Source organism: Octopus bimaculoides, chromosome 9, assembly GCF_046866305.1.
Source record: "Octopus bimaculoides isolate indiv1 chromosome 9, ASM4686630v1, whole genome shotgun sequence".
In the NCBI taxonomy this organism is placed as follows: domain Eukaryota; kingdom Metazoa; phylum Mollusca; class Cephalopoda; order Octopoda; family Octopodidae; genus Octopus; species Octopus bimaculoides.
In genome coordinates this window covers 57021855-57048667 of record NC_142936.1, presented here as the reverse complement: position 1 = coordinate 57048667, position 26813 = coordinate 57021855, and the positions used below count along the sequence as shown (strand labels likewise).

The following is a 26813-nucleotide window of genomic DNA, read 5'->3' as shown; positions in this document are numbered from 1 at the left end:
AAAAGAAAACGAAAGTTTTTCAGAGAAAGAGTAAGTGAGCAAAAGAGGGAAAAAGAGAATATATAGGTGGCTGAAAGAAAGGATAAAAGATAAGACAGGGGAGAGGGATGAGAAAGAAGGGGAGCAGGGCCATGCGTTCATAGGGGTCACGTCTGGCTTAGCCGTGCATGATTTCGTATGTGTGTATGTTGACGTGACGTCATTAGGAGGTGCGCAGTCAGCGGTGCGCAGAAAGAACGCTATACAATATGGCGGTGTTGCTAACCTCTTTCTTCTTCTTCTTCTTCTACTTCTTCGTTATCTTCCCCTTCCTCCTACTTTTATCGTCTGGGTTCACTATTTGAGGAGTAGTGGAAGTAGTAAGTAGCGTGTGATGTGTAGTGGTGCGTTCATTATGTGTGTGTATCAGTGTTTTAACTGACGTATACGTATGCGTGTATGTGTGGTCGTGTTTGAGTGAATGTTTATTATGCATGTGTATGTATTAGTGTATGTGTAATAGTGTTTGATTGAATGTTTGTATATATGTGTATATGAGTTCATTATGTGTGTGTGTATATATATATATTAGTGTTTGAGCTAATGTGTATGTATGTCTGTACGGGAGGTAGTATTTAAATGTGTTTGTATATATATGTATATATATATATGTGTATGTGTGTGTATTTAAGCATCATATGCTGGAGTGTGTGCATGTGTGTGTATATGTGCGCTACAGAGCACAAATACATAGGTATGTGTGTGTATAAATATATTTGTGTCTGTGTGTTTAAGCCTAAATTAGTAACTGTTAAACTCTAGTCGGAGCGTATATATATATATATATATATAAGCTTATTTGTATGTGCCTGTGTACGTGATAGCGGCAGGGTAACTGAAGGAGCTGTACAAGTTACCCCTCCCCCACACAAAACAAAAACAGTTGCTGCGTTTGTTACATATAGACACATAAAACACACACACAAACACATACGCACACACACACAGAGCAAATAACGAACGCGCGCCCACAGACAGATATAGACACAACACATTCGTACACACAAACACACACTCACACATATATACAAATACGCATACAAACATACAGACACAACTCCATAGACACAAATATAAACAATTACAGCCACAGTCACAGACATACACACACACACACACACACACACAAATACATACAATTATACAAACATGTACATACACAACTTCACAGATACATAGACAAAAATATAAACAAGTACACATAGTTACACACACACACATATACACTCACAGTACAAACATGACCACATACACGCACACACACACATAGACACACACACACATATGCATACTAACACAAACAAGTAGCAATAGCAGCAGCAGCCATTAACAAGCTTTAGTGTGTTTGGAATTGACTCCAGTCAGCGGAGAAATCGGTCAACCGTGAAAAGAAAAATAGCAAAACTGCGAGAAAGAGGAGAAAAAAAAAGGAAAGAGGCGGCGAGTGAAAGGGGTAAAAAAAATTATTGTTGTTTATATTTTTGTAAGAGATGAGGCTTGTTCATGGTGGAGGCTGCAGCGATGTCGATAAATGGTCGTGGTTGAATGGCTTTCGTTGTACAACACCAGCCTAGCGTGGGACCAAATAGACATTACTGTCCAAGGAACACCCATATCATTTCAGATTTTACCATACAGTACAATACATTACATACAAACACAACAATACACGTGTGAGTATATATATATATATATATATATATATATATATATATATATATATATATATATATATATATATATATTTATGTGTATATATATATATATATATATATATATATATTTATGTGTATATATATATATATATATATGTATATATATATATATATATATATGTATGTATATATACATAATATACACATACACACACATATATATATATATATACACACACACACATATATATATATATATTCACACATACACATACATATCTCTTTTACTCTTTTACTTGTTTCAGTCATTTGACTTTGGCCATGCTGGAGCACCACCTTTAGTCAAGCAAATCGACCCCAGGACTTATTCTTTGTAAGCCTAGTACTTATTCTATCGGTCTTTTTTGCCGAACCGCTAGGTTACGGGGACGATGTTGGGGGGACCAACACACACACATACATATATACGACGGGCTTCTTTACGCATACATACATATGCACACACACACATATATATATATACACACATACATATAAATACTTACGTACATATATTTATATAAACACACAAAACGTGCTTGTATGTGAATAGATACACACACACGTAACTACATGTGTGGAAATTATATATATATATATACACAAACACACAAATATATATGTATACATGTATATTTGAGTGGATTTGGTAGACGGTAACTGAAGGAAGTCCGTTGTATATATATATTAGATATATGTGTGTGTGTGCATGTGAGTTCCACCACAGCTTGACAACCGGTGTTGATGTGTTTACGTACCCGTAACTTAGCGGTTCAGCAAAATAACCGATATAAGTACCTGGTGTTAAAAAAAAAAGGTAGTGGGGTCAATTCGTTCAACTTACATTGTTCAAGGCGGTGTACTAGCATGGTAGCATGGCCGCAGTCTATGTGAGGGAAACAAGTAGTGGATTATATATATATGTGTGTGTGTGTGCGTGTGTGTATATATATGTGCGTGTATTTGTATGTATATATACTTGTGTGTGTATATATGTGTGTCTTTGTGTGTATGTATAATACTATATACATACATGTGTGTGTGTATATATATATATATATATATATATATATATATATATATATATATATATTACCCTGTATACATATGCACATGTATATAAATGGGTATTTTATTGGATATTTATATACACAAATCTGTAACTACACACAATATATATATTATATATATATATATACATACACACACACACACACATATATATTTATAATTACATACAAATTAAATTGCTTGTATATGTATGCATACATCTTTATAAACATACATTCATACATATGATTATAAGTTTAAAAACGGAACATTCTGATGAGGTCAAATACCGGCAAAACTTGAATAGCTGTCAACTATCTATAAAAGTATGTGTGTGTGTAAATATTCATCAATATATACATCTATTTATATATATACTTATATATATATAATGCATATGCATACATATAAATACCTATCTATCTATCTATCTATCTATCTATCTATCTATCTATATATATATATATATATATATCTATCTGTCTTTCTAATTTGTCTGTATCTTTCTCTCTCTATATATATAAATTTTCATAGCTTGTTGATTGAATACAGTGACGGATGGATGGATTGATATCAATATATAACGATTTAGAAATAGACACTGAAATGTGATAGATTACTATAGATAGATTATAAATAATGAATTATAATGCCGTCAGTTTACACCCACACACAACAAACACCATCATACACATAGTTCCCGTAGGCACACACGCACACAGAGTATGTACGGATAGTCAACAGATTAAGTATTCGTTCCACGTAAGTTGTGTTGTCCATCCGTCTGTCTGTCTCTGCCATAGTATAGTGTGTTACTCCATGTTTAAAAAAAAACAAACAAGAACAATCCGTCTACTATCAATCTCTGGGCTACACACTTTGATGGTGTACATCTCTATCCATATTCACACATGGTTGGACACAAATAACCAAATCACTAAGTTAATTATGTATGTGTGTGTGCCTGTGGACATATATATATATATATATATATATATATATATATATATATATATATATATTGTATATGAATATATATATGTATATGAATATATCTATCTATCTATCTATCTATCTATCTATCTATCTATCTATCTATCTATCTATCTATATATATATATATATATATATATATATATATATATATATATATATATATATATTGTGAATAGTAATATTCATAAAATAATAGGTTTAAGTATAAATCTTGGTTTACAAATATTCAAATAAAAATTCGGAAAACGGAAAAGTAGCATTAATGTAATTTATTAATTGCAAAAATTCAACGTTCTCTTACAGCTGTTTCAATTTTGCCCAAAGAATTAAATTCCAGTAATTAAAATATTTTATTGGGCAAAATCTCGTCAGAGTAGTAAAAACGACATAACACTAGGTTATTATGTGTTATTCTTCCATATAATAATCCATTGGTATGTCATTTTTACTCCTCTGACGAGATTTTGCACAATAAAGTCTTTTAATTACTGGAATTTAATTCTTTGGGCAAAATCGAAACAGCTGTAAGATCGTTGAATTTTTGTAGTTAATAAATTATATTAATGTTACTTCTCCGTTTTCTGAATTTTAATTATTTTGTGTATGTATGTATCTGTCTGTCTATCTATCAATATGTATTTATTTTGATGTATGTGTGTGCATGTATACATAGGCATGGCTGTGTAGTAAGAAGCTTGCTTCCCAACCACATGGTTCTGGATTCAGTCCCATTGGGTGACACCTTGGGCTATAACCTTGTGAGTAGATTTTGTAGACGGAAACTGTAAGAATCCTGCCGTATATTTGTGTGTGTGTGTATCTGTTTATCACCTCACCACTGCTGGACAACTAGTGTTGGTGCATTTACAACTCTGTGACTTAATGGTTCAGCAAAAGAAACTGATAGAATAAGAACTAGGTCCTAGGGTTGATTTGTTAGACTAAAACTCTTCAAAGTGATGACCACAGTCAAATGATTTCTAATGGTAGTTGTCTATGTTGAAGGCAAAGATGTTGATGTTGACTCCAAGAAAGACAGTGGCTGAAGTTGTAGATAACATTTATTTCACCATTTATATAATTAAAGCCAAACCACGATGGACCGGCATGTATAAAAACAGTCAGAAAGCATACGAGGTAACAAGTATTATACTTTCTTGTTAAAGGGTAGATAGCGTTGGACTTATTCCCTGTCATTCTAGTAGCCATAACTAAATAGGGCAAGACTTCCGCCCGTCCCCCCACAAAAAAACCACCCTTTTAAAAAAAAAATTTTTTTTGACACAAACTCCCCCTTTTTGGCTACGGGGAATATGAATCTACAAAAAAATTGGCAAAAATCGACATTTCTAAATTACCCCCACCCCCACCCCCATTTCCTTCATTTAAAAATTTTTTCACAATTTTTTTCCCCAAAATATGTGGAAAAATATGGAGATTATGATTCTGAAAAAAATTTCCAAAAATCTTTGTAAAATTTTTTTAAGAATTTTTTTTTCTAAATATGCGGAAAAATACGGACATCAGGATTTGGACAAAAATTTCAAAACATTTCTGTACTTATGGTTACGGCTTTAGGATTAGGGTTTTAGGGTTAGGTTTAGGGTTTTAGGGTTAGGGTTTTAGGGTTAGGTTTAGGGTTTTAGGGTTAGGGTTTTAGGGTCAGGGTAGGGGTTTTAGGGTTAGAGTTTTAGGATTAGTGTGGGGGAAAAAGGTCAAAATTGAAGAAGTTGGTGGAGAAAGGGGGGAAAAAATTTCACAATGCCAATTTTTGACAATTTTCCGGAACCTCCGTATCTGAAAACAGAGATTGTTGGTAAAAAAAATTACAAAGAAAAGTTGAACCTAAGAAGCATCAGCTGTGATGTGCAAGAGAGACGATTGCGTGGGTATGGTCATGTGGTGAGAATGGATGAGAATAGCTGTGTGAAAAAGTGTCACACCCTTGCGGCTGAGGGAAACTGTGGAAGAGGTAGACCCAGGAAGACCTGGGATGAGGTGGTGAAGCACGACCTTCAAACATTAGGCCTCACCGAGGCAATGACTAGTGACCAAGGCTCCAGTCTGATCTGGCAATGTTTCTACAGCTGGATGCACTTCCTAATGCCAACAACTCCGAGAGTGTAGTGGGTGCTTTTTATGTGCCATTGGTACAGGAGCCAGTCAGGTGGACCTGGCATTTACCATTTTCAGATGATGCTTTTTATGTGCCACCAGCACGGGAGCCATTCATGGGGCACTGGCATGAACCACGTTTGGATGGTGCTTTTTACGTGCCACCTTACAAATAAGCGCATACATGCAATCGACTGAACAGCTGGAATTACCAGCCAAATTCCCTTGATACCCTGCTGGTGTTGTGTAAATGAAACCCATGAAATCATAGTTGTGGCCATTGCTGGTGTCATGCAAATGGCACCTGTGCCACTGGCACGTAAAAGAGCCCATTGCACTCTGGGAGTGGTAGGGCATCCAGCCATGGAGACCATGCCAAATCAGACTGGAACCTGGTACAGCTCCCTGGTTTACCATTTCCAGTCAAACCATCTAACCCATGCCAGCATGGAAAGTGGACGTTAAATGATGATGATGATGATCTTAGAGCAGTGATTCATAACAAGGGGTATGCACCCCACTGGTGGGGCATGGGATTCAATTTTTTTTCCTTTTTTTTTTTTAGTGGGGCATGGAATTATGAAAATCCTTTTTTTACTTAAAGGGTTACCAGTAGATTCTTTTGTATTAAATAATTGTGATAAAATATTTAAAATACAGTTGTTTTTTTCCAACCATTAATACATTTTTCTGGGAAGTTATTGTGGAGTCTGGGGGCAAAAATAGGTTTTGGAAATGCTGTCTTAGAGGAAATGCTTTGCATAATGGCCCTTGGTTTCCTGCATATTAAGCCAGTTTGTTTACTTCTGGAATGCTTTTGATCGTATTTCTGTTTGATCAACACTGACCTGGGGCCAAGCACACTCACACATGCGCACGCTCACACACACACACACACACACACACACATTTATGTTTACACGTATATGCACATACCCTCTTACATAGCTACTTGCCACTATACATTTATGTACACTCCCCACCACCACCACCTACATGGACTCATGACTGCATGCATTTGTATATATATATATATATATATATATATATATATATATATATGTATATATTTATGTATATAACAACACAGAATTTTGTCAGTGAACAGGTCTCGGTTTCAAAGTGACGAAAATATTTTGGCAAATTAAATTTAAATGTCGAAGTGAATCTAACGGTTTTTGTGTGCTTTTAAATGGCTTATAAACACCTTCCACGCTGGAATTGTTTTTGCTTCAGCACACGATCTCAGATGAAGTCACTTGCTATGCAAGTACATCTCCGTAATATATATATATATATATATATATATATATATATATATATATATATATGTATGTATGTATGTATGTATGTATATATATATACACACACACATGCTCTTACATAGCTGCATGATTAAATATTTAAGTACACATGAAAGCATACAATTTTACTCTCGCACACATATACAGACAGACACACACTCACACATACACACACTGATGCAATCTTTGAATCCTGAAGAGATTGTTTGAATTAATTATATAATGGAAAATAGATCCTTTTCACTCCTTTTTTCTTATATTTCTTTGTTCCTTCTTCTTTCCTCAGTTCCTACATTCATTACCAATCAGGGAAAGAAATCTTCTAATGAAGCATTTCTTTCTCAAAAGTTTACCTCCGTGTGTTTCTGTTTCTCCTGCTAATATTCCCACCAAGGAGAAAATTCTCTTTCATTCTATTTCACTTCTCTCTTAATTGCATATTTTCCTCTCATTTCCCTTACTTTTTTCTCCCTATTTCTCCTCTCTTCTCACACTATCTTGTTTTCTCCTCTCTCTCTGTCTCCCACCATTTTCTCTTTCTCTCCCATTTCTGTCACCTCTCTAAATATCTCTTAGCATCAGTTTTCCTGGTTTACTCCTATTGAATTAAAAAAACCAAAAACAAATGAACAACTAAACAAAGAAAAAAAATCTATCTAAAAAAAAAAAACCTCCAGTAATTGAAGCCACTCAAGCTCCCCCTCTGCTCCACCAAAGCACCCTGTGACCCCTGATTTAATTACTTCAGTAATTAAACCTAACTCCTTTGCCCACTTCTCACTAGAATTACTCCCTCTTCACCCCCCATCAAAACACTTCTGTTCCAAATGACATTTATGTCAGACACCTTTTTTTTTTTTAATAGTTCCTTTTACTTTTACCCTCTGCCACTGACTCTGTCACTAAACTTATTCTTTTCTCCCCCCTCTCCTCTCCCTTCTTTCTCCTCCCCTACTCTCTCTTTCTTCTCCCCCTCCTGTCTTTCTCTCCTCCTCTCCCTCCTCTATGTCTAGAATATAACAAGATTGTTCTAGTTATACAATTTAACTTTCTTCTTTGTACAGGAAGTTGTGAAATTTAGTTAAAACACATTCTAGCACCAAACACTTCACTTGATCTTGGTGGCATCTGTCTGTGGGTTCATGATTCTCTTAGTTCTTTAGTTATAAGATATCCCTTATTGAGTAGATTTATGATCAAAAGCATTCCAACTGTAATCCTATATTTCTCTTTTTGTGTCCTTCATTTATAAGGCAGCAGGATTTGGGGACGATTTGGTTGTTAATTATAGCAGGTTGAGCAACCACATGTTTGGTTTTGGTTCAGTAGTGCTTACAATTTTACACCCTTAACCCTTTAATGTTTCGATTATTTATTCACATCAATTTGCATTAGTTATGCATTATCTTGTAGCTTTTAAAGTGGCTAACTGGTGGAATCGTTAGCACGCTGGGCAAAATGCTTAGCAGCATTTCTTCTGCCTTTATGTTCTGAGTTCAAATTTCGCTGGGGTTGACTTTGCCTTTCATCCTTTTGGGGTTGATAAATTAAGTACCAGTGAAGCACTGGGATTGATGTAATTGACTAGTCCCCTCCTCCAAAATTTCAGGCCTTGTGTCTTTAGCAGAAAGGATTATCTTGTAGCTTTGAAATTTCAATGACATGAGTGTTTATTTTTAGAATAACGTAGTAGGGTAAGTGTGAGATGCCAGATCTGGTCAGTTTGAACATAAAACAGGTAGAATATTTTGGCCAGATATAGCTGGTTTAAATGCTAAAGGGTTAAGAACTTAACAATGAAATTAATACCAGTATAGCAGGGTCATTGAAACAGGCTTTGTTCTGAGGTAAAAATAAAGCCAATACTGATAAGAAAGGTATAGAAAATATACCCAAAATGAAGTATATGAACAAGATGTGGGCCTAGTTTGTTTAGATGAGTTGTAGCTTCAAATAAGAACTTATATGGTCCGGGATAACCTGACCAACCCATATCAGCATGGGAAAGTGAATGTAAAAATGACAATGACGATATATTTGGAAGTAATATGAAAAAAGTACTTAGTATGAAGTATAACTAAATTTATAGTATTGTCACGTAATATGTTATATATTATCTTGTATTAATTGTTTTATCATTTACACTACTCTGGTTACACCCGGACAGTTAGAAGAATGAGTAAAAATATCTGTTGATGATAATAAATCTCTGGCATCCTTATACATAATGGTTTATGTGACAAGAGAAGCCAGAACCAGGATATGAGAAAAGTAAAGACATTATGGTGGAATTTTGGTTTAAGCATCACATAAAACTCTTCATAACTTGTTTATTTTTTGGAATTAAAAAGAAAAATCTTTGTGAATTTGTGTTCTACACATGGGAATTCATATGATTATGAAAAAAAGAAAAGAATTTTTTAAAATCTTTTAAACCTCCTGCCCTGTAAATCCTAAAAGTTTCACTCTTTTTTTAATCTTTTTTTTAAGTCAGAGTTTAAAATATGGACAGTCTGAATTTTTTGCTTCAAGTCCAGCAATGGACTTAGGTGCATTGTCATTCCATTAAATATGTTTAGGGGAAGAAAAATATTGAAAAACATCAATACAGGTCAGAATGACAAAGAAATGAGGAAGGTATCAAGGTGGTCCTGAGATATGCTAAAGACAACAGCCAAATAACCCTTAAGTCACACATACAAACAAAAATTGTTTTTCATAATTGTATGAATTCTTATGTGTAGAAAACAAATTTGCAAACATTTTCTGAAAATTTCCCAGAATAGAAGAAATTATGAGGGGTTATTTGGGGTGCTTAATCCAGAATTCTGCTGACATTATAACATGGCATGTCTGCGTACCAAATTATAGCTGAGTGCAGTTCCTAAGTTGGTTTTATGTACTAGAATTTGTAGACTTACAGCTGAATAGAATTTTCCATTTATGTACTTCTACCTATTTCTGATATTGCTATATTCACTTGTTGCTGAATTATGTATTCCAATGCTTGTAGGATCTGAATTGTTATTAACTGATAGTGACTCTATTGAAATATGGTTGTGATGTTTTGTGGCTTCTTCTTCAGCCAAGGAATTGAAGGATGATGATAATGAATGCTGTGGTCTTCAGGAGATAACAGATGTATTTCTATTGAAAGCAAGTCTTCGGGCATTTAGGAAAGTGTCCCTGTTGGTTAATCCCATGTACCTAGAGGACATATATTTTAATTAAATTACAGAATCTATTGAACAATATGGGACCTAAAAAGTAGTGGTCATTGCTGAAAGTATTAGATATATATATCCCTTTTATCAAGAATTGTCTGAGCCTAGTTTTAATTATTTGCAATATCTTTGTGTTGGACCCTGTTTCTGTATATGACAGACTTGGTCAAGGGATCCCATGTTTTGAAGAGGTATTGATTCGGATGAAACTTATTGGAGGCATGAACCAAATATTGCAGATGTGTGGCAAGAAGATTGCTTCCTGACCACATGGTTCTGGGTTCAGTCCCACTGCATGGCACCTTAAGCAAGTGTCTTCTACAATAGCCTTGGGCTGAACAAAACCTTGTGTGTGTGTGGATTTGATAGATGGAAAGTGAAAGAAACCTGATGTGTGTGTGTGTGTATCTTTCTGTCTGTGTTTGTCTTCCCATCACCACTTGACATCCCCATAACTTAGTTGTTCAGCAAAAGAGACTGATAGAATAAGTACCAGGCTTTAAAAAATAAACACTGGGGCTTATTTGTTTGATTATAATTTTTCAAGGTGATTTCCTAGCATGGCCACAATCTAAATAACTGAAAGAAGTAAAAGATAAAAGATAAAAAAAAAAAAATCAAATAGATCAAGGATAGTGGAACAATTTCAACTGGGAAATATATCTCCAGATGCATCTTTGAAATTTATTCAACAACAGGAAATTATTTTATCTCATGAAGTACAGTTTATTTTTCTCTGAAAGTTTTAAAGGTGTAAAGCTTATGGCTATGAATGAACACGTGTTTCTGAAAGGGAAAATGTGCAGCAGCTGGAAAGATATGTAAATAGTGCAATTGAAAAAAAAAAAAAAAAACACTAAAAACCCCCTAAACTTTTAGTAAGTTTGAAAAGTAAAAACAGAGAATGTGGATAATGAGACATTAGAGATACATGACAGTGTAAATAAACTTTTACCTCAAGTTAAACTGCATCAGTTTAAAAATGGAAGTGGATACAGGCTGTAAGCTTACCTTTCTTTTAAGAACCTTTTGCATACTCAGTGGTCAACTAAAACTTCCCGAGAATAAAGGACTCTTAAACTTCATTCATTTGGTAGATCAAATACTAAAATTGGTCTGCTTTGGAGATAAATTAGAAATAGGCACTTAATTTGAAGTTGGAGTTGTGATGGTTGTGGGTTGTGTTAAAAATTCTAATATCTCTGGGATTGATGTATTAAATGTTGAGAGCTCAAGACTAATCAAGTCTGGTATGTTTATTTTAACACTATTGGTATGCTTAAAGTTTGTAAAACTAATACTAGATTAAAAGAAAGTGCACATAGGCTTGGCTTGATTTGGCTATGTGGTAAGAAGCTTGCTTTCCAGCCATATGCTTCACAGGGTTCAGTCTCACTACATGGCACCTTGGGCAAGTGTCTTCTGCTATAACCTTGTGCCAACAAAAAACCGTGTGAGTGGATTTGGTAGATGGAAACCGAAAAAAGCCGATCATATATACATATATATGATGATGATCATCATCATTTAATGTCTGTCTTCCATGCTGGCATGGGTTGGATGGTCGACAAGCCAGCCAGGTAGAAGACTACACTAGGCTACTGTGTCTGTTTTGGCATGGTTTTTATATCTGGATGCCCTTTCTAACACCAACCTCCCCGTACAGTAGACTGAGTGCTTTTTACATAGCACCAGCACAGGTGAGGTTAGTTTTGTCATGGTTTTTACAGCTGGATGCCCTTTCAAATAACAACCACTTCACAGTGTGGACTGGATGCTTTTTATGTGGTACCATCACCAGTATATATACATGTGTGTGTTTGTGTGTGTATGTGTGTGTGTGTGTTTGTCCCTTGTCTCCGCTTGACAATCAGTGTTGGTATGTTTATGTTCCTGTAACTTAGTGGTTCGGCAAAACAGACTGATAGAATAAGTACCAGAATTAAATTAAAAAAAAAGTACTGAGGTTGATTCATTTGACTAAAAATTCACCAAGGCAGTGCCCCAGCATGGCCACAGCCTAATGACTGAAACAAGTAAAAGTAAAAGAAAAAGATACATTGTACTTTGAATCTCAGAAACTACTGATTCATATTTACCCTTTAATAGATGTTATGTTATATAAGATGCCTGAACAGGGCATTTCAGAACATGTTCTCCCTAGTGGTAGCAATACTCACCAATCAATATCATATGAAAATCAAATAAAGATTTATGTATATATATTATTTATAAGGTAAGCATTAATCATAAGCATTATTCACATTTGTATCCCATTCCAAATATTGAATCCACCTTTCATTCAGCTATTATTATTATTATTATTATCATCATCATCATTATTATTATTATTATTATTATTATCATCATCATCATTATTATTATTATTATTATTATCATCATCATCATTATTATTATTATTATTATTATTATTATTATTGTTATTCATATACACACAGCAGATTAGACTGTTGGAAAAGAAAAATTCCTAACATCAGGCTACAACAAGTAACCTTAGATGCCAGAAACCCTCTTAAGTATCCTAGCTGCCCCTAATATTATCATTATCATTATTATTATTATTATTATTATTATTATTATTATTATTATTATTATTATTAGTATTAACTAATATTTTTTTTCTTACAAAATTCAACCTTGATAGTGACTACCACCAAATTCAAATTCATGGTAATTTCAAGGATATGACTACAATTAACATGCTTATGGATTTTTTGAAATGGACATGAATGCCATTGGTATAAAACTGCCAGAGCCATTTTTCAGTATGCAATAAAAAAGACCTTCAAAGATATAATGATGTCATTGAAGGATATAATAAAATAGCTTATCAGTATAATGTTTGAGTACAACTGTGGGTGAACTGAACTTAATGTCAAAATTGTATTGCATTACTTAGCTTGAATGCCTCTCACTTGAGAAGAATGAATATTAATCAGGGCTAAGGTATATTTTTTGGATAATCTATTTAAAGGAATATGCTTCTCAGATCAATGCCCAGAAAATATAAGATATTTATCCAGTTGCTAATAAGAAAGAGTTGGAGTACATTTTTTTAATGATATCTTGGTTTTTATGGTTGTTATTTACCAAAATAGTTAGAAATAATTGAATCATTTGCAAATTTGCACAAAAAAATGCTGGGGAAATGTTCAGCAAATAGTGTTTGATAATTTAAAAAGTACTTTTGCTGAGAGTCCTGTTGTGCATTTTTTCAATACCAATAAAGATTCCACTTTGACTACAGATACTAGTGAACATGCTATATCAGGTATCTTATCACCCAATGCTATATGTGGAAGTGCGTGGCTTAGTGGTTAGGTTTTGGACTCATGATTGTAAGATTGTGGTTTTGATTCCTGGACTGAGTGATGCATTGTGTTCCTGAGCAAAATGACTTCATTTCACGTTGCTCCAGTCCACTCAACTGGTAAAAATGAGTAATCCTGTGACGAACCAGTGTACCATCCAGGTGGAGAATATATCTGCCACGAAACCAGGAAACCAGCCCTTATGAATTGCCATGACTGAAGAAGGTAACTTTACCATTATTAACCAGTGCTATGTTTATGAAGAGACAAATACTAAAAGAAAGAGGATGAAGTGAGCAAAAGAAAAACAGAAACTTGCCTCCAAAGAAAAGCACACTCGATGGAAGGAAAAAAACCAGTAGTGCCGGCAGAGAGCTCCTTCAAATGCAGTTGTTGTATGTGTGACTGCCACTCCCATGTGGGCCTGTACAGCCATAACAGATGCTGCACCACCATCAGCATCTGACACGATTTCTTTTGGCACAGATCCATGGCCTCTTGAGACTGATGAATACCTACTACTATATTTATAAAGAAAATTAATCACTGTTGAATTTAATTCATTCAGGTATAGAAAAGGGAACTTTAGCAATTGTATGGACTCCAACCTCAGTTAACATTCTTTTTTACTTGGAAGTAAGTTCCTAAGATTTGATCATTATTGCATTTCATTTATTTGTTTTTTTATCTATAGAAGGAAATTTCAAGAGTTATATTTTCAAAAATTATTCTGATACAACTGACAGTATTTGACTGATATTCAACATGTTAATGGAAATTTTATTCCCTAGTATCATAAAGTTGACAACAACCTTATGATTCTCATTCTGTTAATATATTTTATTTACTGTATAGAAACTAATGTGTTGTGTCTTGATAGCATTTAGGATTGGATTGCCTATGTTAAGTGCAATGTAGGGTAAAAGCCTCAGCATGTTCTCTCCACTAACCACAGTTCACTGTGGAGGCTGTGAATTTTGAGCTTGAGATAATACTGGTTTGATGAGCCTACTCTGCCATGCTAGCTCAACATGGCTTGGAATAAGGGTTCAATTTTTATACTCTTACCCAGGAGCAGTTAAATTGATTACATCAACCCCAGTATTCAACTGGTGCTTATTTTATCTACACCGAAAGGATGAAAGACAAAGTCAACTTTGGCAGAATTTAAACTCAGAACGTAAGGATGAATGAAATACCACTAAGCATTTCACCCAGCATGGTAACAATTTTATCAGCTCATTACCTTGATAGCATAGCTTTGGAAAATATTCCACGAAGAGAAATTATATTCAGAATTAAAATAAATATTTTCAGAATTAAAAAAGAAATACCTAAACTAACTGCTCCAATGCTGAAAAACCTTATAAGCAGGTCATACATAGATTTAGTCTGGAAACAGTATACTTTGCAATTGAGAGCTCATTGTTCTACCTAAAGTATTCAGGAGACAAAACAGTAAAAAAAGTATATTCATAATAGTGTCTGCTGTAGCTATTCTGCTACATGAAATCGTCATAAACTTGAAGCATGGTGACCTGGTTATTGACATGATGTACAAGGCTACATTCACTGATGTTCTAAATGTGAAATCAAAAATTTACCAGAAAACAGACTTCATTTATGGTCTAAAGATTTAGAACAATGGACTTCAGTGCACATACATCGTGTTTGTATTAGTAGTATTGAATTGTTGCTGATAATAGTTGATTTTTCTATGTACTTAGCTTAAGAAAATTGGTAACATTTCTCATAAGAGAATTTCATATAACCTGCAATTGAATGGAATTGCTGTATGTATTGTACAAACAACTGAAATGAGATCAAAGGTGTTCTCCCCTCGTTCAAATAATTTTTCCTCCTGACTGTTACTCACTTATTACTCTATTTCTCCTGCTTGTAGATTACAAAATCTTTCTGCATTAATGTGATGTCAGATTCATGTACTCTTGACTATTGATGAGTATGGAATGATATAAGAAGAATAATTCTACATCAGAAATTACAAAATTTGTGATGCAAGCTGGAAACAGCACTACTCTCATTACAAGGAATGGAACTAGAATATTGGTTTAGGCTGATCAAATTAGGAATGCACAACTAGAAGCAGGAGAATGCAACAGAAATAAGAATGAAGTTAGTAGTGATGGTGATGATGCCAGTGCTGATATTAATACCTCAGTACATTTGAAGAACATCCAAGTTGTAATGCCTTAGCTGTCCTCATGTTTGGGCTTGAGTATCTCTTGTCTTATATAAAACACTGCGTATATGGAGGCACTTTATTTAATATCAAATTTATTTTTACCGACACTTTTGTAATGAGGTTTGTAGCTGCTCAGTATAACCATTGCTCTGTGAACAATCAAGCAGTATAATATATGGCATAATAAAAATAAAATTTTAGTCATTATCACAGTAATGCTTCAAAGTAAGAACTCAATATGCAAAACTGAGTAAATATTTTGTTATAGTTAAAAGTTGATTTCACATCAGAATGAATGGTAATCTTAAGATGATATCTAAACAATAAACAACGAAAAGTCTCCCATATATAAATATATATATATATAAGGTGGTGCCATGTAAAAGTAGTTGTGTGGTTCCATGTAAAAGTGTCCATGTGGCAACAATTAAATGCACCCATGTGGCAATATGCAAAAGCACCTCTGCAGTGACACGTAAAAGCACTTGTGTAGTCTCCTGTAAAAGCACCTATATAGTCTTACATAAAAGGGCCAGTGTGGTGCTATGTAAAAGTGTATATATGTATGTAAGAGTATTGTAATTTGCTTGAAGTATTGCAGTATGTAAAAACAAGATAAATGTTTGTAAAACATTTGTGCAATACAGGTGAGAAGTTAATCGAAATATGTAAGGTCCTTTCCATTGGTTTTTATTGTTAGTTTTTCAGTTGTTTGATCAACTGAACTACTTACTTATTCAATTATAAATAATGTAAATGGTTGAGTATTCTAATGGCACTTGTATGTTTGATGTAATTCTTTGTCAGAATCAGTTTGACATAGTGTGTGTGTGTATGTGTGTGTGAGGAAAAGCTGGCTGGATATCAGAATTCCAGGTACAGTTCTTCTGATGGGCTTTCACACAGTTTCCATCTGAATTTCATTCGAAGTCTTGAGTTTCCTTGAGGCTCTAGTTGAAGACACTTGCTCCAGATGGTATGTGGTGAGATTGAATCCATATAGTAGTAGTAGTAGCAGCAGTAGTAGTAGTACTAGTATGAGGACTTGCACTGTTGACATTCACCATTTATTGGTGATTCCCTACTCCTGGTGGATGACATCTTTGCACCACTAAGGTGACAACCCTCCAACCCATGGGTTTATTTGGGTAGTCGTTGCTGGTATGGGTTTTATGAGGTTGACCTCAATCTCTGTTAGTCACCTTTTACAACATGCAAAGGAAATGTTGGGTCTATTCTTTGACATGTTAGCTCCCTCACAACACTGGAGCACTGTGAAATGGAAGTGTTTTGCTCAAGGACACATGCTGCCTGGTCCAGGAATTGAACCTATGATGTAACAATTATGAATGCAACGCCCTAGCCATTGGGTCATATGCCTTCACATTATCATCATATATAATGTCCATTTTTTTCCCATGTTGGCATAAAGTTATACAAGTTTCATAGCATCTTACCATCATTTGACATCTACAGCAATAGTGAAAACTGCCAATTTTTGTTGGTATGTATGTCATATTTTTTGGCATTATTTTATGATTGCATACCCTTCTTATCACCAACCACTTTACAACATGGCCTTTGCAACCTGCCAAAATATTTGTGAAGTTGTTTGCAGATAAACTAAAGATACTGCTCTATTCAATACTAGTCTTTATTGAGAGTTACTGCTCTTCTAAACAATTTGCTTGTGCTGCAGTTTGCAGAATCCACATCCCTGCTTGTTTTTATATGTAACAATATATTGGATGGTGAACAGGTAGAGAGTTTCTGTAAAATAATTTATGTGTGGGTTTATAAATTCTGTAGAGAACATATGGTTTCTGTTAATGAAAGGTCTCTGTCTTGACCTATTTGTGTACCATTCTCATTCAGTCCAGTCAGAACGAGTTATATTGTTTTAGAATGTTTATATACTGGCCGAATAAAATTATTTGCATTTTATAGTCTTGCTGTTTCTGTCTAGGGGTTATAACTGCCCAAAGTTATTTCAGAACTAGAATATTGATAGAATTATGTTGTTTTATAGCATCAGCTAATTTGCATGCTCTTTGATACGTTACAGAAAATTCTTTCTATATATATATATATATATATATATATATATATATATATTTGCATGTATGAATGTAAAAATTATCTGCTCTAACTTTTCCAGGAGATTAACTTTATACTCCTCAACCTTTAACATCTTTAAACTCATAAAGAGCTGCATCTAATATCATTTTGCAGTACTTAGTAGTTTTGGGTGCCCTGGGGCTAAGTGAATTTATGTATGTTTGTGTAGATACATGCATGCATGTGTGTGTGTGTGTGTGTGTGTGTGTGTGTGAGTGTTTATGTTTGAGTCTGTGTGTATGTCTGCTTGTGCTTGTATGCATTTATCCTTGCTAGTTCAAGAAAACCACTAATATTTACTTTCCATTCTGTTTTCAATATTTACATTTGGTTTATATAATATTTTTGTTTTTATTTACTACTCTACTATATGATTGTGAGAAGGCTAATGTCTGTGTGTGTGCATGTTTGTGTGCATTTGTGCATGCGTGTGTGTGTGTGTAGGTAACTATATAATTAAATCCACACCATAGTGATATGGAATTATTTAAGTGGATACAAGCAATCATCAGTGGATGCTAAGCAGAGGTAGAAATGAAAACCATGGTGTGAATTTTACTGGACTAAAACAATCATCTATGAACAAATTATCTTAATTTTGTGTGAACAATGAAACCTTTCTATTTGGCTGTTAACTGCTTTTCCTTGGTAATCTTAGCAACAGAATGAGCTGTGATGAATCTTGAAAAAATTTTCCATACTGCATATTCAGTTCAAATATTTTGTCTTTGCTAGGGTGGCATGCTAGCAGAAATGTTAGCATGCCAGGTGAAATACTTAGTACTATTTTGTCTGTCTTTACATTCTGAGTTCAAATTCTGCTGAGGTCAACTTTGCCTTTCATCCTTTCAAGGTCGATAAATTAAGTACCAGTTGCATACTGGGTCGATCTAATTGACTGGCCCCCTCCTCCAAAATTTTGGTCCTTCTGCTTAGAGTAGAAAAGAATATTTTGTCTTTGCTGAAGGCAGCAAGCTGGCAGAATCATTAGCATGCTGGGCAGACTGCTTAGCAGCATTTCATCCATTGTTACATTCTGAATTCAAATTCTGCTGAGGTTAACTTTACCTTTTATCTTTTTGGTGGGGCCAATAAAATAATCACCAGTTCAGAACTGGGGTTGATGTAATTGACTTAACCCTTACCCCAAAATTGCTGACCCCATGCCAAAATTTGAAACCAATATTCTGTCTTTGCTGACTAGCACTTAGACTGTACCCTTGAATTTTGTTCCACAGAAAAAATTGCTTGTTTTGAAAATGAGTGTCATTTTTTTTTAAACCAATTTAAAAAAGGATGTACAGAAATACTTTGATATACCAAATATTTCCACACACTCTAACACTAATTTCTGCCCATGTAATGAAGGATGATACTGGACTAAACTAAATTCTATTCCCCTTACCACCAACCTTATCATCTTTACATTTGGCCATGACATCACAGTCGTAGTCTAATTTCAGAAACCTTTTTAAGGCACAGTTGAAAGTTTAGAAAGTGAATGGCATTAATTTCTGACTTACTGTTTGCTGTTGATGTTTCCAGATGCTTAGTGCTTAGAAGAAGGAATTGCTTCACATGCTAGATGCACCTGTGACACCAAATATCATTGATTCTCATCAGTTTCCAGATAGTGAAAGCATTATTTTACTCAATCATTTCAAATCTGCTGTATGAGGGTGGGGTGGAGGTGCTGAAAAGTCCCTGGCTTTATGGGTATTGCAAAAGGCCTAGATGGAGGCCCAATCTTCTGAGTTCTTTTGCAGGGCTTAGAAAAACTAAAGGACCACTGCAATAAGTGTAAATCTGAGAAGGGAATATATCATCAGCATCATCGTTATCAGTCATCAATTAACGTCCTCTTTCCATGCTGGCATGGGTTGGACAGTTTGACAGGAGCTGGCTAGCCAGAGTGGATTGCGCATCAGCATCAGTGAGACCACCAAGTAACTTGCAGGATGAAGACCTCTCAAATGAGAGGGGGAGTGGTATTGAGGGAGGTGGCTTTGTGTCAGTTGATGAGACATTAAATTATGATAAAAGGACAGAATATAATAAATATATATATATGTTGTGTGTGTGTGTATGTGTATATATATATATATATATATATATGAGGGGGTGGTTGAAAAGTTCCTGGCTTTAAGGGTATCGTGAAAGACCTGTGTGTCTCTGAGGGGAGAATATGTTGAATAAAATTGTAATTAACTGATCCTCCTGTATTTTCTTTTACCCAAAACCAGGAACTTTTCAGCACCCCATCATAAACTAAGCTTAGAAAACTTACACCATACTGAAGACGTGTAATTTATATGCATTGCTTGCTGTTTTATGGAAATAGGTACTGGCATGGCTGTGTGGTTAAGAAGCTTGTTTTGTAACCAGATGGTTCTGGGTTCAGTCCCACTGCTCTGCACCTTGAGCAAGTGTTTTCTACTATAGCCCCAGGTTGACCAATGTCTAGTGACTAGATTTGGTACATGAAAACTGTTTGGAAGCTCATCACATATGTATGTATGTGTGTGTGTGTGTGTGTGTGTCTTTGAGTTAGCATTTGTTCCCCCTCTAACCCCAGTTGGTGTTGGTTTGTTTCTGTTCCTGTAACTTAGTGGTTTGGTAAAAGAGACTGATAGAATATATACCAGACACTAAAAATTGAGTACTGGGGTTAATATGTTTGACCAAAACCCTTCAAAGTGGTGCCCCGGCATGGCCACAGTCTGTTGATTAAAACAAGTTAAAAATCAATATAAAATTCAGATCACTGAGCAAACTATGAAGCTAAAAAATACATTTAGATGTTTCAGCCTTGACATGCTTTATGGGAAGTTAATTTAGGCCACCTCATTCTTGTATGAAGTGAAACTAAATGTTGCATACATGCCTGATTATTGAAAAACATCTGGTTCTGGAGAATATGAGAATCATCAGTAGTTGTGACTGAACCCTCAAATCTGCAATGTGCTGGCTGTGTTTAACCAGGAAATGTGAAAATGTCTTAGCTCTTTTGTATTCAGATAACTCTGTCAAATGTTATGCTTATTTATTCCCATTGTTTTGGATTAATCATGTATTGTCTTGCAGTTTTGAGACTTTGATGAAGTGATTGTTAATTTTTAGACTGACATTGTAAGATAGATGTGAGAGGCCAGATCTAGCTGGTTTGAAAATAGAACAGGTAGAATATTTGGGCCAGATATGGCCAGTTTAAATGCTAAAGCATTAATACAAATGAGCCAATGAGAAATAGTTTTGTCTTGCTTGAGCTTCTGATAACTTCCTCTCAAACTTAGTTTGCAGTGTATATACACTTCTATGCTTACTTTCAAAGATTTACATTCAATAGCACTATCTCTGAACCAACACAATACAAAGAAAAGTAACTCTTGAGCAATCATTTGTAACTCTAGAAGCTGTCTTTTGTCTGGGTGTGTGTCTATATACAAAGAACACATGTACAGAGATTTTTAAAATTTATATTTGTTAGTAGTGGCAGTGCTCCAGTATGGCCATAGCTTTTTGCTGGAACATGCAACATTAAAAATAAGAATGGAAAACAATTACCCTTGAGCTGAATTTTCCCTCCCATATTCCTTCACTGATGTTTGTATCTGCATGGTATATATTATATATTTCTCATTCAAAATGCATTTGTTTTTAATCTTCATTATGCACATGTACCAGATACCGGGGACATTAACCATATGAAAGTTGAGAAGAAGTAGGTAAGCGGGGGTGGGGAGTGTAGGTGTCATTCAAGAGAGTAAATAATGTTAATGGCACAGGGAGGGTTAATGTAAATAAGGTGTGATAATAGGAAATGCTATTGTTGGCCAAAGCAACTCTTATGGCAGGTTTGGTATTTTATATGGGGTAGGAAGAAGAAAATCACCAGAAAATCACCCCACTCCTTCTTGGATAAAGACATTTTGTTTTGTGCCACATTGTCTGTCTCTCTGTCTATCCAACTTTATGTGTGTTGGCCTAACATCTTAATTATATATGTGTGTGTGTGTGTGTGTGTGTATTGCCCTTGAAATCTGTCTGCAGCTATAAAATAAATTTTTGTTTTTGATTGTTATTATGTATATGTGTTTTATCTGAAGACAACTGAAATAAGCAATTTGTTAATATAGTAACTTGTATCCCCACCCTGCTTACTGTCCCCACTCTTACTATGGTTTATAATTAGCAACTAAGTGGAGTGAGAAACAGCAGTGCTTCTTATCAGACAGCAATGCCTACTATTTTACTCTTGTTATATTATACTCACTCAACCATTGTTATTGCCTGATAGGGAATATTAACCATTGCTCTTACCATGATAGTGGTTTATATGTCTAAATAATTTATAGTGCTAACAATATTTCTGTCATACAGAATAATATTTGGCAGGCTGTATAGCTAGTTTATTTATTTCTTGCTTATGCTTAAGATAAGGAATGTATAGGCTGTGTACTGGGATTGTATGCTTTTCATACTTTACTTGTGTGAATAATGGATGTAAGTTAAATGAAATGGTTATCAAGAATTGAAATTGAGTTGCGGATTTGGTTAGTTGGTTGCTTGCTTAACTCTATGGTGAAAGAATATTAACCCCTTTGATGCCAACCTGCCTGAGATCACCATCTATTTCTATGACACAAACTTACAGTTTTAAAGTGACTTAAATCAAAATTTTCCATCAAAATTCTATGTTAATTTGTTTCAGATACCAGCTTAAAAATAACAAAGTTCTTTTACTAAATTCTTCATTATTTTAAAAATGAATGAAAACTAAAAGCAGTATTTTTAAACAGAAACAGGGTAATGAAAAGGTTAAAGCATTTCCCTCTCATGTACGTTGAGCACCAGTCATCAGCAAGTTGAACATTTTTTTCTCAATCTGAAATTATTATTGTCATTGGTTTCGTTAAGAAAAACATGGTCACCATAAAATTGTATTCTCCTGCCTTATAAATTTGAAGCATTTGTATCATATCTGAAAACCTTTATTTGATCTGATTCCTGGTTGGAGCCATTTCTCAACACTTCAGTCACTAATGTTTTGGGGAAATGAAATAACTTCCAAATTTCTTAAATATTTCAGGTTTCACACCTATGTAGGAATTGTTATTCAGTCTATTGCCTGCCTGCTGTAATAAGATGCTTTAATGTATGACGTTTGGGGCTTCATTTTTCTTTCCTCTGCTGATGTTAGATAAAGCAATCCCTATGTATACAGAAGACATTGTCTCATCAAAATAACTTAAGAGAACACTCAGTTCAATGAGTTGGGGAGTGAAATGGCATGAATAAAATTATTGATAATTTCTTGCCTATAATTCTGTTGAATGCAAAGTTTATGATTTTAGTCAAAGTGCTTGCAAAAAATTCAGTACTTGTCAATAGAATGGTAGGGAAGTACAGACTATGATTGCAGGCATATCTCTCCTCAACAATTTCCATCTCATGTAATATGCTGCAGGGAGGGTAGCTAACAAACCTTGATTTAGTAGGGCTCATATGAATTTGGATCAGTTGAAAGCTTTCAGTAATAGTTGACCATTGTTGCTCAGCAGCTATCTTCAGTGAAGCTAGTTTTGGTCCCATTTTCTGTAGTTAGGCTGCTTCAATGTATAGAGGCATCTGCTCAGTGGTCAGACTAAATGTCCACTTATCAGACCCCTTCTGCATTACATTTTTGATCAGCCAGGACTGTCTTCTCTCATCAGTTTTGCATGTACTGTTGTACCATCACTGTTGCAACTGGAAGTGTTGAGGAACATCTCATTTGAGCTGGGACATGAGAAAGCCATGTTGGCATGGATGGACAGTATCACTTTGAAGGTTGGGATTGTTGCCATCATTCTTACATTGAACATACGTTACTCTCATCACTTAATACTGAATATTTTGATTTAATATAAGACAGATCTACTACCATATCTTCACAACCTATTTCTTGCTATTATAACTTCTTATAGTTTCAGGTTATGCATTTTATGGCTAATCTTCAGAGATACTATGTTTTTGTTATAAATGCAGTACTTAAATGGCAAAGGTGGCATCAATTATTAATAAAGTGTCTATAAACCCATCAACTCTGCATAAGTTAATTTTATTGTATATTTACAGAAGTCAGTTACATGACTTTTTCTCATTTTACTTAGATAGAAAACATATTATTCTGCTGTTGAATTGTTTTAGAGAAGTGTAACCAGCTGCATTTGTCAACTTTTGACCATTCATTTAATTTCAGTATCTTTTATCTTTTACTTGTTTCAGTCATTAGACTGTGGCCATACTGGGGCACTGCCTTGAAGAATTTTTAGCCAAATGTATTGACCCCACGACTTAAATTTTAAAGCTTGGTATTTTTTCTATTGGTCTCTTTTTGCTGAACTGCTAAGTTATGGGGATCTAAACTCACCAGCACCAGCACCAGTTGTCAAGAGGTGGCAGAGTGACAGACACAAAGACACGTACACACACACACACACACAATGGGCTTCTTTCAGTTTCTGACTACCAAATCCACTCACAAGGCTTTGGTCAACCCAGGGATATAGTAGAAGACACTTGCCCAAGGTGTCATGTAGTGGAACGAAATCTGGAACCATGTGGTTGGGAAGTAAGCTTCTTACCACACAGCCACGGCTGTGTGGTAAGACTTTTAGAATGATCTCACTTGTATTTTTGCATGTGTTTTCTGATATTTTGGGATGTTATTTACAGATTTCATTGTTGTTTAAATTGTAATTCTTTTCTTCCTTGAAAGAAATATTACATAAATTGTTTTTAATGTATAAATTGATATAAATGGTGCGCAAATTTATTGTTAATAAATTCTAATTTATTGAAGTTGAATAAATACTTCTACTTTTCATGTGATAGTAGAATCACAACCCTGAGGTTGTACTGTTTTCAATATATGTACAACTCACTTTCTTTTCTAACAAATCCTCACTGTATTTTTTAAAAAAGGTGTTAACGTATTAATTTCTACTTCTTTTGATTCAATCCTGCACTATTATATATCACTTCATATAATGTAAAATAATTATCTTAAATCTAAACTGATTAAATTACAATGAATTATCATTTATTTGGTTGCTATAGGACACTATTTAAGTCTCTTCATTATTATGAAGATTTTAGTATCGCCTTGTAGTTTTCTTGATTGTTAACATTATTGATCTATCAATGACATCTAGCTTAATTCACTGAAGATTTTAAGGGATTTGTACTTTGATTCTATGTATGTCCTTTTGCAGTTATAGTTTCTAAGATTACATATTGTGCTCTGGATGAAAAATGACTTAACATTCTGATAGTTGTCCTATGGTTTTGATGAACATAGTTCATAAAAAAATCCTAATTGTTGTTTTCACTTTCTTTTAAAGTTTAGAAATTCATTAATGATACATCCAAATCATATCATTCTTTTGTTGGAGGGACTAAACTAATCAATAAAGTCATTGTATCTGGAATTACAGTTCAAGTAAAGAATTTTTCATTTGGAGACATTAATACTTCAGTAATTTTATTCCAGTTTTAAATGTACCATTTTAAAACAGGAGCAGCATGCAACAAAAGCCCACATAATGACTTATCAACAAAGAGCTCTCTGAGTGAATTGACATCTTTAATGCAGTTAGGGCCACTTCTCAACAACTGGCCCTTCTTTTCAGGGCTGAAACATATTTCAGCACCCAACAAATATTGACACTCCACAAAGCTCAGGTGAGGCCCACAATGGAATATTTCTTTCAAATCTGAAATGGTGATGGTGGTGGTGGTGCTGCTGCTGCACACACAGACATCCTTATACGGAAATGAACCACATGAATAATAACGATCATTCAAGTAGCCTATTTCTTTATGTGGTTTAGCATGAAATTACTTACAGACATATTGTAGCCTCTAGCCTACAAAATTGCTGCCCCTTCTCTCTGCTTTTTCTACAGCTACTGTAGTGGCCTTTGGTTCTCAAAGCTAGCTGGACTTCAGCTGTTTGCTCACCTGTCTCTCTTCCACTCATCACTTTCTTGTGTCCAACCCTGCATCCCCCACTCAAACTACTATACCTAGACCCTTCCTTCCTTCCCAGATCATTGGCCTTATGAAACTTCTTTCCCTCGTTTGTTGTTCCTGCAGATGTTGACTTGTAATAGTGTAAGCGAAGTGTTAACGCGGCATTAATCATACAGGTCTCAGAAGGTCTGCAAAGGACATAGGCACACCTACTTCTTCCAAACCCAATAAACAAACCAAGACGCCTAAGATGAGATTTGGTTGGATTGGCTCCTTTATTCTCTGAACCTTAATAGTATATCGTGCAAGCATAGAAAAGTGGAGGAGGAGGAGGATAGTGATGATGATGATGATGGAGTAGTAGTAGTAGTAGTAGTAGTATATTTAGCTTTACTTTAAAATAATTTTGGAATTATAACTCACCTGTATGAGCATCTGCTCCAACAACAACAAAGGGATTGTAATTTCTTCTTGATTGGTGTCATTTAATTTTTGGTTCACTCAGCTGCCAATGTTTACTCAGGCTGTTAATGTAACAGTAACTAAGTTAGTGTTAATATATTTAATGTAGTGAGCATTACAAAGCCAATTAAAAATAATTATGCAGTATAATTTTTCTCATTGATTTAATTTTAAATTTGATAATTTTTACAGCTACTCATGTATAGCAAATACACTGAAGTCTATGGCTTTGCTGAAGAGATCTAATAAATTGACTC

At 34.6% G+C, this 26813-nt stretch overlaps 1 protein-coding gene across 1 annotated transcript in view; it reads left to right on the top strand.

Annotated features, from left to right (window-relative positions):
* The first annotated feature begins 1140 nt into the window (after positions 1-1140).
* Positions 1141-26813, top strand: part of LOC106867580 (uncharacterized) — a 486010-nt gene continuing 460337 nt past the window's right edge. Inside the window, exon 1 of the mRNA XM_089357550.1 lies at positions 1141-1573. The gene's annotated coding sequence lies outside the window, so the exon portion shown is untranslated. The remainder of the gene's footprint in view (positions 1574-26813) is intronic.